Raw genomic sequence first — 13,515 nt, forward strand, 5'->3', positions numbered from 1 at the left:
TTAGCATGTCTCTCTTGGCAGGACATGGCGCCGCATGCTGAGGAATGCCTGGAGAAGAGCAGCCCTGCTGCAATGGGCAGCAGCAGCCAGCTGCAGCAGGCAGGGCTAGCTGAGGCAGTGGCAGCCTGCGTGTGGCCCATCTGCCATAGATGCTGCCTACATGGACCGGTGCTCCCACCGCTTTTGCTACACCTGCATCCAGTGCTGGGGCAGAGGGAGCAACACCTGCCCACTCTGCAGGCAGCTGTTTGAGTGGCTGGTGGGCAGGGTGCGAGAAGACAATGAGCACAAGGAGTACGGAGTCGGCTTGTCTGCCTGCCACAGGAGGAACTGTGCCAGAGAAAGAGTGCACAGCAGATCCCCCACAGCAGCACTACAACTCATGCAGGTGGTCCACCAGCTGTGGCCCCTCAGCTGGGGGAAGGGGACTTGTGGGGCTCAACCGAGAATCCAAGGGCAGCACAGCTGCAGTGCCTGTAAATGCCACCTCCCAGCAGGCTTGTGCACGCAGGGCTCCTTGGAACCAACCCTACAGAATGCAGGGGAGTGACTGGGAGGCCTGTGGCGCTAATCTTCTTGTACCCCAGTCTGGAAGCACCAGGAACTGTAATCACTGAAATCTTTTATGTCCAATAAATGCCCAGCTACTTCTCTGCATGGGTGTTTTTCTAAACCAAAGAACTGCCTCCTGTAAGGAAGATTTTCCAACATTGTCTCACAGTGGAGGAAAGCCAGACAGGAGGGTTTTGTGGAGCATACAACAATTTCATTTAATGCAAATGTCAAAGCAGAAGGCACGTCTCTTACTCTCTTCCAGGCTCCCACTTCCAAGTACGAGCCCATGGTTGTCCAAGCCCTTTGGCCAGCACCCAGCCTGCAGGTCCTGAGGAAATGCATCTTGTGCAGCTGCCAGGAATGGAATGCAGGCCATGCTGACAGCCCCATCCCCACTGTGCACCCCAGCCTGAGGGACCAAGTAATTGAACTGATTGCCCAGAGAGGTCCAGTGTGCCCAGGTGGCTAAGAAGGCCAACAGCATCCTGGCTTGTAGCAGGAATACTGTAGCCAGCAGGACCAGGGAGGTTATCAACCCCCCGTACTCTCCTCTGGTGAGGCCTCACCTCGAGTACTGTGTTCAGTGTTGGGCCACTCACTACAATGAAGACATTGAGGCCCTGGAACATGTCCAGAGAAGGGCAACAAAACTGATGAGGTGTCTAGAGGACAAGTCTTATGAGGGGCATCTGAGGGAGCTTGGATTGTTTAGTCTGAAGAAGAGGAGGCTCAGCGGGAACCCCATTGCACTCTACAACTTCCTGAAGGGAGGTTGTGATGAGGAGGGGGTTGTCTTTTTCTCCCAGATAACTAATGATAGGACTTGAGGAAATGACCACATGTTGTGGCCGGGGAGATTAGATATCAGGAAAATATTTTTCTCTCAAATAGTGGTCAGACAGTGGAATGGCCTGCCCAGGGAGGTGGTGGAATCACCTTCCCTCACAGCGTTCAAGAAGAGCCTGGATGAGGTGCTACTAGGTATGATTTAGTAGCTTAGTGGGTAGTATTTGTGACAGGAGGATGGTTGACCTACATGATCTCATAGGTACTTTGGAACCCTGTGTTTCTATGATTTCTGTGTTTTCTAAGTCTATTGGGCCTGAAAACATGCATCCCAGGGTCCACAAGCAATTAGCTGATGTAGTTGCCAATCCAATATAGCCAGCATGGCTTCACTAAGGACAAACTGTGACTGATCAATCTCGTGGTTTTCTACAGTGGAGTAACTGCATCAGTTTATAAGGGAAGACTGATTGATGTCATCTACCTGGACTTCTGCAAGGTCTTTGACATGGTCGCACATGACATCCTAATCTCCAGATTGGAGAGTTATGATTTTGATGGGTGGACCATTTGGTGGATAAGGAATTAGCTTGAAGGTTCTACCCAGAGAGTGGTGATCAATGGACCTAGGTCCAAGTGGAGGCCGGTGATGAGTGGTGTCCCTCAAATGTCTGTCCTCAGACTGGTTCTATTTAACGTCTTCATCAACAACATAAGCAGTGGGATTGAGTGCACTCTCAGCAAATTTGCAGATGACACCAAGCTTAGCAGTGCAGTTGATACAGTAGAAGGAAGGGATGCCATCCAAAGGGACTTGGACCAGCTTGAGAACTGGGACCATGTGAACCTCATGAAGTTCAACAAGTCCAAGTGCAAGGTGCTGCATCTTGGTCAGGGCAATCCCAGATATGAGAACAAAATGGGAGAACTCATTGAGAGCAGCCCTGCAGAGGATTTGAGAAGGGAAGATGAAGGTCAGATATCAATGTGAAGGATGAAAGAATAATATACAATGTGTTTTGTTTTGTTTTGTTTTGTTTGTTTGTTTGTTTGTTTTTAAAGTGGGTGGAATCTGTGGTCATCCTATTTCCTGGTATACTGTAGTACTGTCTTCAGTTGTTGCTATCTTCTCCACCAATTTTCTGGCATAGTTGGAACTTGTCAAAGTATTTGCTGCAAGTCATTAATCCTTTAATTTAATCCTATTTTAGATATGGTGCAGAATTTGAAATAAGAGGAGAAGGGAAAGGGAAAGGGAAAGGGAAAGGGAAAGGGAAAGGGAAAGGGAAAGGGAAAGGGAAAGGGAAAGGGAAAGGGAAAGGGAAAGGGAAAGGGAAAGGGAAAGGGAAAGGGAAAGGGAAAGGGAAAGGGAAAGGGAAAGGGAAAGGGAAAGGGAAAGGGAAAGGGAAAGGGAAAGGGAAAGGGAAAGGGGGAGGGGGAGGAGGAGAGGGAGAGGGAGAAGAGAGAGAGAGGGAGGGAGGTCTTTCTTTGTGATCAAAAACTCACAATCAAAAAACATAGGGCCCTTACAGACAACTTAAATGAAGAATATGGGATGAACAGGTACTTGCCCAGAAAAAATAAATAAATAAATAAAACACCTTTCCTGGATTTCAAAATAAACAGAATTTGGAATAAAGTCGTTTAGAAAATTAAAAAAGAAATGGAAAAATACTTTTCATAGAATCATAGAATCATAGAATATCCTGAGTTGGAAGGGACCCTTAAGGATCATCAAGTCCAACTCTTGACACCGCACAGGTCTACCCAAAAGTTCAGACCATGTGCCTAAGTTCACAGTCCAATCTCTTCTTAAATTCAGACAGGCTCGGTGCAGTGACCACTTCCCTGGGGAGCCTGTTCCAGTGTGCAGCCACCCTCTCTGTGAAGAACCCCCTCCTGACGTCCAGCCTAAATTTCCCCTGCCTCAGCTTAACCCCGTTCCCGCGGGTCCTGTCACTAGTGTTAATGGAGAAAAGGTCTCCTGCCTCTTGACAACCCCTTACGAGGAAGTTGTAGACTGTGATGAGGTCCCCCCTCAGCCTCCTCTTCTCCAGGCTGAACAGGCCCAGTGACCTCAGCCGTTCCTCGTACGTCTTCCCCTCAAGGCCTTTCACCATCTTCGTAGCCCTAACTTTTCCTTAAATGCACAGAATTTCTAAGTGTTCGAAAGTACAAACACAGAGATGGTGCTATGGAGGCTAGATGTCTGTGATTTAAAATAACAATACTTTGAAGACTTTCCTTTGAAATTACTTAAAATGAATTACAGCTTATAGGTTTTTGTTTTGGTTTCAAGTTTTTACATATTACTTTGAAAGCAACAGTATTCCAGCTTTGCATATAATAAAAAATTACCTGTGAAAAAATTGAGTTCTTATACAGCACTTCATCAATACCATCAAGAAAAATTCATTATTCATTTTTCTTGTTGGGTGGTTTGGCCCAGATTAATCTCTAAACAAATCCAGATTATTGTAGGAAAAAGAATTTATATCAAGTAGATTTTCTTTCGTATGTTATCATTGTTATGTTTTAGCTGACTTATTTAAGTATCGCATTTTGTACTAATAGTTAATTCAAAATGTTCTTTAAGTTTTACAGCCTGTAGATTTATGCTCCTATTTTCCTGTTCCTTGTTGTTTTATATTGTGAAATGTCTTTCAAATTTATTATGCTTTATCAATAAGAGACATCTTAAAACAAGTCTCAGAACTGCTTGCTCAGTATTACTACTCATAAAGATTATGTTGCTCTGAGTGATAGCTTTTTCATTCTAACAGTTCCCTTTAAACAAGACAAGAAAAGGTTTTATTTTTTTTCTTCTATTTCAATTAAGTCTACAAGATTTAATGAGGTATTCATTTGTTTTCAACCAACCTTTCCTTTACAAAAACACCACCTTGCATTTTTTAAAAAGAAACCTCAATGTTACATTTGAGTTATTCATGGACTTCATTACAAAATGTCTGTACTGAGAACTTGTAATTTATATTTTCATGATTGGGAATTTCAGGATTTTGTTGCACACATATTTTTTTTCATAAATTTAGAAAATCCTTAACTCTGGGGGAAAAAATACAGCATAACTTTTGTAGATCCAAGTTTGTTTGATGGAAAAAAAGGGATATATACACACTCATATATACATATATACATATGTATATATCCTTATATATATCTTTTTTTTTTTTTTTTTTTTTTAATCCCTATATATATAAAAAATCTAATTTAGAACAAACTTTGTTATTGGAAATAATGAGCCCTTTTCCACAACATAGCTCATTATCATCAATAGAGAAGTGAAATCCTTCATGCATATTACTGAAAAGACATTTTCCAACATTTTAAAACAGAAATAAACTGCCAATGTAACACTGAGGATTTGGGAAAAAGAAAAAAAGTCCTTTGATGTAGGTGTATAGCAGTTCATGGGAAAATCACTGGCCAATAATTTGACCAATGTTTATCAAAAAGTGATATAAACTATTTTAACAAAGTATTTGGAGTGAATTATTATTATTATTAATCATTCATTTGCTATTAATTTTTACAGACACTGTGAACTAGACAAACTCTAGAGAAGAGCTTATCAAGTATTTCATACAAAACTCTCAGTGAAAAAAATAAATGTCTAAGTACTGCAGATAGGACCAGAAAGTAAATATGTGCTTATTGATTTCAGAATTTGCTGTGGTCTTTAAACAAGTTGTTATTTTGACATGTCCTGGATATTAACTGGAGATGAGGTGCATAAAGACAATACATGGCTTCTCTTCTTGTATGTCCAGGTACTACAGTGATTAAGTCCCAGTGCAGTAATAAACTTTCTCTAGAGACAGTAAAAAGATCGACCAGGTACAATCAGCACTGATGAAAACAGAAATTTCTTTTTACCTGTACTGTCATATAGAACACTGAGATCTGAAAATCCTAAGAATTTCTAAGATAGATTTGTGCATTACATGTGAAATAATTTTTAGTTGAGAACAAACTTGTCTTCAATATATAAGATCAATTTAGATCAATTTACTTTTTATGCAGTATTATAAACATAACCTTACTAGTTCTCTTCCTCTAACTCAATGTCTTTTTCTGTGTGCCAATTACAGAAATCTCAATATTTCTTAGATTCATTTCAGAATTACTACTGAGATATTTCAACCCAAAAATTTCAATGGCCATATAGAAATCAATATCCCCATTAACCCTTGATAACAGTAGAAATAACCTATTTTATGGAAGATAAGGATTCTTTTTATTTGTCCATCTAAACAGAAACCTGGAATGAAAAATATTGAAGACGATATACTAGACCTATAAACTTTTAAACCTATAAACCTTTAAACTAGGTAAGATGGGGGATGGGGCTGAAACAAGGCTTGTTGGAACTGTGTCAGGAGGAACAATGACAAGGCCGGGGGAGAAGGCAATGGCCCAGCTGAAGTGCATCTACACCAATGCATGCAGCATGAGTAACAAACAGGAGGAGCTGGAAGCCATCGTGCAGCAGGCAGGCTACGATTTGGTTGCCATCACGGAGACGTGGTGGGACCACTCGCATGACTGGAGTGCTGCAATGACTGGATATAAGCTCTTCAGAAGGGACAGGCAGCACAGAAGGGGTGGAGGTGTGGCTCTCTATATTAGAGAATCCTTTCATGTTGTGGAACTCGAGCCTGGGAATGACAAGGTTGAGTCATTAGGATCACAGAATGCAGCTGGTTAGTGAGCCTGCCAGGGGTGGTGCTCCGCTACACCTTCTGTTCACAAACAGAGAAGGACTGGTGGGAGATGTGGTGGTTGGAAGCTATCTTGGGCAGAGTTACCACAAAATGGTGGAGTTCTCTATTCTTAGTGAGGCTAGAAAGGGGACAAGTAAAACTGTTGTATTGGACTTCCAGAGGGCTGACTTTGTGCTGCTCAGGACACTGCTTGGTAGAGTCTGTTGGGAGGCGGTTCTGAAGGGCACAGGAGTCCAGGAAGGCTGGGCACTCTTCAGGAAGGAAATCTTAATGGCACAGGAGCGGTCCATTCCCACGTGCCCAAAGATGAGCTAACGTGGAAGAAGACCAGCCTGGCTCAACAGAGAGTTGCAGCTTGAGCTCAGGAGAAAAAAGAGGGTTTATAATCTTTGGAAAAGAGGGTGGGCCACTCAGGGGGACTATAAGGGTGTTGTGAGGCTGTGCAGGGACAAAATTAGAAAGCCTCATCTGGAGCTCAATCTGGCTACTGCCATTAAAGACAACAAAAAATATTTTTACAAATACATCAACGCAAAATGGAGGACTAAGGAGAATCTCCATCCTTTACTGGATGCGGGGGGAAACCTTGTTACAAAAGATGAGGAAAAGGCGGAGGTGCTTAATGCCTTCTTTGCCTCAGTCTTTAGCGGCAAAACCAGTTGCTCTCTGGATACCCAGTACCCTGAACTGGTGAAGTGGATGGGGAGCAGAATGTGGCCCTCACTATCCATGAGGAAATGTTTGGCGACCTGCTATGGCACTTGGATGTACACAAGTCAATGGGGCCAGATGGGATCCACCTGAGGATACTGAGAGAACTGGCAGAAGAGCTGACCAAGCCGCTTTCCATCATTTATTGGCAGTCCTGGCTATCGGGGGAGGTCCCAGTTGACTGGCGGCAAGCAAACATGATGCCCATCTACAAGAAGGGCCGGAGGGCAGACCTAGGGAACTATAGGCCTGTCAGTTTGACCTCAGTACCAGGGAAGCTCATGGAGAAGATTATCTTGAGTGTCATCACGTGGCACTTACAGAGCAACCAGGAGATCAGGCCCAGTCAGCATGGGTTTATGAAAGGCAGGTCCTGCTTGACAGACCTGATCTCCTTCTATGACAAAGTGACGCACTGGGTGGATGAGGGAAAGGCTGTGGATGTGGTCTACCTTGACTTCAGCAAGGCTTTTGACACCGTTTCCCACAACATTCTCCTCAAGAACCTGGCTGCTTGTGGCTTGGACTGGCATACGCTTTGTTGGGTTAGAAACTGACTGGATAGCTGGGTCCAAAGAGTCATGGTGAATGGAGTCAAATCCAGTTGGACGCCGGTCACTAGTGGCGTTCCTGTGGCTCAGTGCTGGGGCCGGTCCTCTTTCATATCTTCATCGATGATCTGGATGAGGACATTGAGTGTACCCTCAGTAAATTCGCAGATGACACCAAGTTAGGTGCGTGTGTTGATCTGCTTGAGGGTAGGGAGGCTCTGCAGGAGGATGTGGATAGGCTGCACCGATGGGCTGAGGCCAACTGTATGAAGTTCAACAAGGCCCAAGCAGAGCTACAGGCTGGGAGAGGAGTGGTTGGAAAGCTGCCTGGCGGAGAAGGACCTGAGAATATTGGTTGATAGTCGGCTGAATATGAGCCAGCGGTGTGCTCAGGTGGCCAAGAAGGCCAACAGCATCCTGGCTTGTATAAGAAGCAGTGTGGCCAGCAGGGCTAGGGAAGTGATTGTCATCCTGTACTCGGCTCTGGTGAGGCCGCACCTTGAGTACTGTGTTTAGTTTTGGGCCCCTCGCTACAAGAAGGATATGGAGGTGCTCGAGCGAGTCCAGAGAAGGGCAACAAAGCTGGTGAGGGGTCTGGAGAACAAGTCTTACAAGGAGCAGCTGAGTGAGCTGGGTTTGTTCAGCCTGGAGAAAAGGAGGTTCAGGGGCAACCTTATTGCTTTCTACAGGTACCTTAAAGGAGGCTGTAGTGAGGTGGGGGTTGGTCTATTCTCCCACATGCCTGGTGACAGGACAAGGGTGAATGGGCTTAAGTTGCACCAGGGGAGGTTTAGGTTGGATGTTAGGAAGAACTTCTTTACCGAAAGGGTTGTTAGACATTGGAATGGGGCTGCCTAGGGAAGTGGTGGAGTCACCATCCCTGGAGGTCTTTAAAAGATGTTTATATGTAGAGCTTAGTGATATGGTTTAGTGGAGGACTTGTCAGTGTTAGGTCAGAGGTTGGACTCGATGATCTTGAGGTCTCTTCCAACCTAGAAATTCTGTGATTCTGTGATTCTATAAGAAGAAGTATATTGTTATATTTGGGCTTTAAACATTAAATTACTTTTAATATTATCCTTCCGTAGTATCATTCAGTGATATTTCTAACCATTTTAACAGAGGTCTATGGCATGATAAGAAGGAAAAATCAAACAAAACCTTGTTTTAAGCCAATAGGAAACTACTCTGCAAGTATATTACACTATGTGCTGTGTATAGAAACTGCAGTGCTTTAGAAGCTTCTACAATATTACTTTCATCTTGAGGTCTCTTCCAACCTATAAATTCTGTGATTCTGTGATTCTGTGATCTGTGGAGGAAATAAATAAATAAACAAATAAATAAAATTGAAAAATTACATTGAAATAAATCACAGCATAAGTAAATCTTTGTTTAAGGACTCTGGTTAAAGGATTTGAAACTCTCAGCAACACAGTGAGGTCTCCTAGCTGAGGTCTTTCTAATTTAGGTATTTAAAATGTATTATGCCACACTTAATTTAGTGTTCATGTGCCATTGTAAGTCCGGTTGCCTTTTTTTTCCTTAAATTTTATTTAAAAATCATTATTATAGCTTAAAAAAAAAAAAAAAAAAAAAAAGGCTCGAGTATAGTATTTTTTGTAATGTGCTATTTCATTTAGTTGTGGGTGGAACATCTCATAACAAATTAAGTAAACATTGTCCAACATCACTGTTTCATTTGAATATGAAACTTTGGCACTGCAGTTACTCCAATCTGTTCAATTAGGCTGTGGGAATACTGATTATATTATATTACAACTTTTTTTTTTTTTTTAAAATGTCAAAAAAAAACCTTTTTCAGTCCCAAAAATGTTGTTTTTTAGTTTGCTTTTAATATCTCACACCTGTAGTCTGTTACTAGCAATAGGTAATAAATCATATTAATTTTATTATGCTGAATCTGTTTTTCCCATGATGGTATGTATATATTGAGGTATCTCCCTGTCCATACCTCAACCAATGAGCATTTTTATTTTTTCATCTTTTTCTTTTTTTTTTTTTTCCCCTTGTTCTGTAGAGGAGAAGGAGTGAAAGACTAGTGTGTTAGATATTAGGTAGCCATCAGTGTGAAACCACTACACAAGTGTTTTCTCACCCTTCTTTCCCATTCTTGCTTAAAATTTCTAATGCTTCTGCTTTATGTATTTTTCTTGTTATATTGGTTTTGCTTTCTAATCCAGCTTTTGGCAATGTATTTCCCTTCAATTCTGGAATATTAAGCCTAAGAAAATAAGCTTTCTCTTTCAACGTTACCTCAAGAAGTGTTGTTCACAGCCTTTTGGAAAGTCAGTTGTGAAGATAGTCCACAGGTATATAACTTAGAGCAATTAAATGGCTGTAACCAATGCGAAGAGGAGAACAAATTTTTACCCCAACAGACAAAGAAAACAGAAAGAAGGGAGCAGCAACAGCTTTTACCAAAGTTTTCCATAGCAAGGAAGGTTAAAGGGTATGTCCTCCATCTCTGTCTTTCATTTCTGGTTCAGTTGATACCGCATAACTGTTTTTGACAGTGGGATAAAATTCAGAAGATACTCTGTGCACTTATTATTTCTGGTTCTGAGATGATCTGAACCTCATCACTCATGGTCTTCAAAATTCTTTACTTAAGACAAAGGATAAAACAGGACTGAGTATGTAGGACAAAAGACCTCCTTACTACAGAGTTTCTTGAGATGTTAATGCACAGTAACAGATGCCAGTAACAACTGGCTTCTGGTTAAGGAAAATAATACTTACACTGTATTATTGTAATTATATATGTAATAATAATTACACTGTATTACACTGTAAGGTCTGTGTTTAAGTGAACAGTTTAAAAAGTCGAAAGAATAGCCAGAGTGGAAACCGTTACTTGAAACAGAAGCAATGCATTTGGGCAAAGAGTAGTAGTTAAAAACAATATTCTAAACTTCCAATTAAATATACTTTTCCAACCTTGGACTTGGATGGTTGTTTCCTTCAATCTTCCAATTTCTTCATTCTTGGATATCTGGTATCTGTTTTCAAGTGAAATGCATACAATAGAATCCTTTTACTGGTTCATTAATCAGTAATGAATAGTTGAGACAGGACAGAAAATTTTGGAGCATTTTCCCTCACTTCTTTTTTTTCCCTCATGTTTCTTTCTCTTGGTAGTGTTTTTATTTTCCCTTTTCATCATAGAAAGAGAAAATAAATAAATAAATAAAAAGAGCTCTTTGTTCTCTCAGACAGTTTTTGTACACCCCCTGATCTACACTATAAATGAAAAATTATTTTCCTGAATTTTCATTGTAGTCACATTTTGCAACTTCAAATTGTATTCCTTTATTTCAATTTTCAAACAGGTATTTGTACCTCTGTTGTCATTTTTCTTTCAGGTCTTCATACACCCTGTCTTTTTTTCTTTCAGTGACCCCAGATTTGTCTTCTTTTCTTCCATTGTTCTCAATGAACTGAGACAGCTTTGTGCCATATTTCAGAGACAAAAAAGACAGCAAGACAGACAGGTTAGAGAAAACTGGGGTTCTTGCAGGCAGCTGGAAAAATAAATAAATAAATAAACAAATAAATAAATAAATAAATAAAGCTTACAAAAAAAAAAAAAATAGTTTAAGTTCTGTGCAAAGGAAAGTCCTACTTTCTAACCTGATTTTCCTTTTCTGTAAAACAAATTGCTTAATTAGGATTATTCTTTTTCAAAGCTATGCTCTATCACAGCAGGACTTTCTCTTAATGGAGCTCCTGAACAACTGTATGAGATTTGTTCAGCTTCAGTTTTCTTCTTTAATTGAAATCAAATTAAAATGAAGTGAAAAGTATGTTGAAGTTGTTACTTCCTTTGCAATAGATGTTACTGTGTAACAGTTGTTTAAATGTACAGAATGTCCTTTTTTTTTCTTCTTGCTCCTTATGTTCATGTAATGTGACTCTAACATTTCAAGACTCAGTCAGCAAAAAGCAACTCTGATCCTCATGAACGGATGTTTAGGACAGTGCTTCATCTTTGGTGCTATCAATTATGTCCCTCAGACTTTTAAAAAAAATAATAATAATATTTTATTTTATTATTTTATTTTATTTTATTTTATTTTATTTTATTTTATTTTATTTTATTTTATTTTATTTTATTTTATTTTATTTTATTTTATTTTATTTTATTTTATATTCATTTCATTTCTTTTCATTTATTTCATTTTATATTTTTCTCAGCAGAAGTGTAGAAAAAGAAGCATGACCAGGCAGTCACAGCTCATCTATCAGAAACCTCCTAAACCCACTGACAGTAGATCAGACTTTCAACAGGGCTATGAATGCCCTGTTAAGGGCTTGAAAAACAATGAGAGGACAACATAAGCTAGGATTTGCTCCCACTGTTCTGTACCAGGTATTGAACAGACTCACTGGCATCAGAGCCATAACAGTTTCTCTATGTTTTTTAACACAACTCAAGCCCTGGAATTTTAGTTTTCTAGGAAATCAAGACAGAGTTGTATGGATCAGACTGTGGTATTATTGATACAATTTTATGCAATATTAAATCATCTATTGGAAAGCTCATCTACTATTTCTTGTATGCAAAAAACATAGCAACAGTTTAAAACAAAATAATAGCAAGAAAAAACAAACTTACTGTTAAAAAACATACACATTGCAATGTTTCCTCCAATTAAAAGAAGTTTGATTTCTCAATAGCTGATATCCAAGTTATCATTCAACCTAGCTTACCAAAAAAGAAATTGGTCTTAGTTCAGAAGGACTGAACTTGATGAGGTCTTAAATAAAAATTCTGACATCAACCACAATACACAAATAACAATGTAATAGCATCTCACCCCCACTCTAAGACTATTACAAACCTTCTGTGTATCTGTGCTGTGACAGGTATTTTATCAAATCTTGTGCCCTGGTTTCTTTTCATTCAATACTACTGTATGTTTTATTTTGTTTGATTGATTGTTGTTTTGTTTTAACAAAAATATATGAATTTCTAACATCCCAGTCATTGTGTATTCAGTCCATTGTGTATTCAGTCCATTGTGTATTCAGTGCTTTCTTTCTGTATATCTAAAACTTCCTCCATCTTTATCCTCAGGTTTCTTTTCACCATTTCTATTGTGAGAAAGTGACGTGTTTTAACTTTACAAATGCCATCATGCTTCAGATGTTACTCTCAGTCTGAGAGACCACCAAAAACACAATTGTGCATAAGACACCATCAATACCTTTCTTAGATATGTCTGTGATAATAGTTCACAGGTACTACTTTTTTAAAAAGCTTTTCTTGCTCTCCATTTCATATGTCTTCCTTGCCTTCCTTCACCTGTGATTGCTCTGCTTCCTCTCGCATCCACATTATTATTGCAGTGTGCACTTGATTTTAATGTCTATTCAATATTTCACCTACAACTGCAGGCTTTTAAAGTTCATATTCCTACTAGTGTGTTCATACTTCTTTCCAATTTTTACTCCTTCTTCTAAATCAATTTTAACTTCTTAGTTTATCTTGAACCATAATCAGCTGAAAATATTTGCAGACATCTAGGAAAGTTTTATTACAATTATCTACACCCTTTTCTTTTGTACACAAAAAATCTTGACTTCCATTAAGCCACAGTTTCAGATTCTTTGTTCCTGAAGATTACAGTGGTAACCTACTGATTTTCAGCCATCATTGATTGCTCTTAGCTTGACTATGCTTTCTCACCACTTCCCATGATAACTAACGTTCACACACATGCATGAATCTGAATTTACACTTGAGGCCAGAAAAGGAAACCTGTGTATACCATATATGTACATTACAGCAGCTCTTTGGCTGTAATAAACTTGTGCAGCTCTAAGAACATCACTTTACCTATGCTGATTTAAAGCATCCGTGCATATGACACTTGCTCTTCCTCTTTTCCATGTACACAAAAAAAGAAAAAAACAAAAACAAAAACAAAAATAACATTACATTTTCTTAAGGATTTCACAACTCTTCTGATTATGATTCTGAGCCCTTTTCCATGTTTTAATTGGCCCCTATTAATCTAATCTAGAAATTTGTTGGATTTGGTTGTTTGGTTGGTTCATTGTTCAGGTTTTTTTGCAATGAAACAAATTTCCTGAAATTCATAGAATTATTCACATTAGGCAAGCAAAATTTACTCTAATTC

Source organism: Aythya fuligula, chromosome Z (assembly GCF_009819795.1).
Source record: "Aythya fuligula isolate bAytFul2 chromosome Z, bAytFul2.pri, whole genome shotgun sequence".
Taxonomy (NCBI): Eukaryota; Metazoa; Chordata; class Aves; order Anseriformes; family Anatidae; genus Aythya; species Aythya fuligula.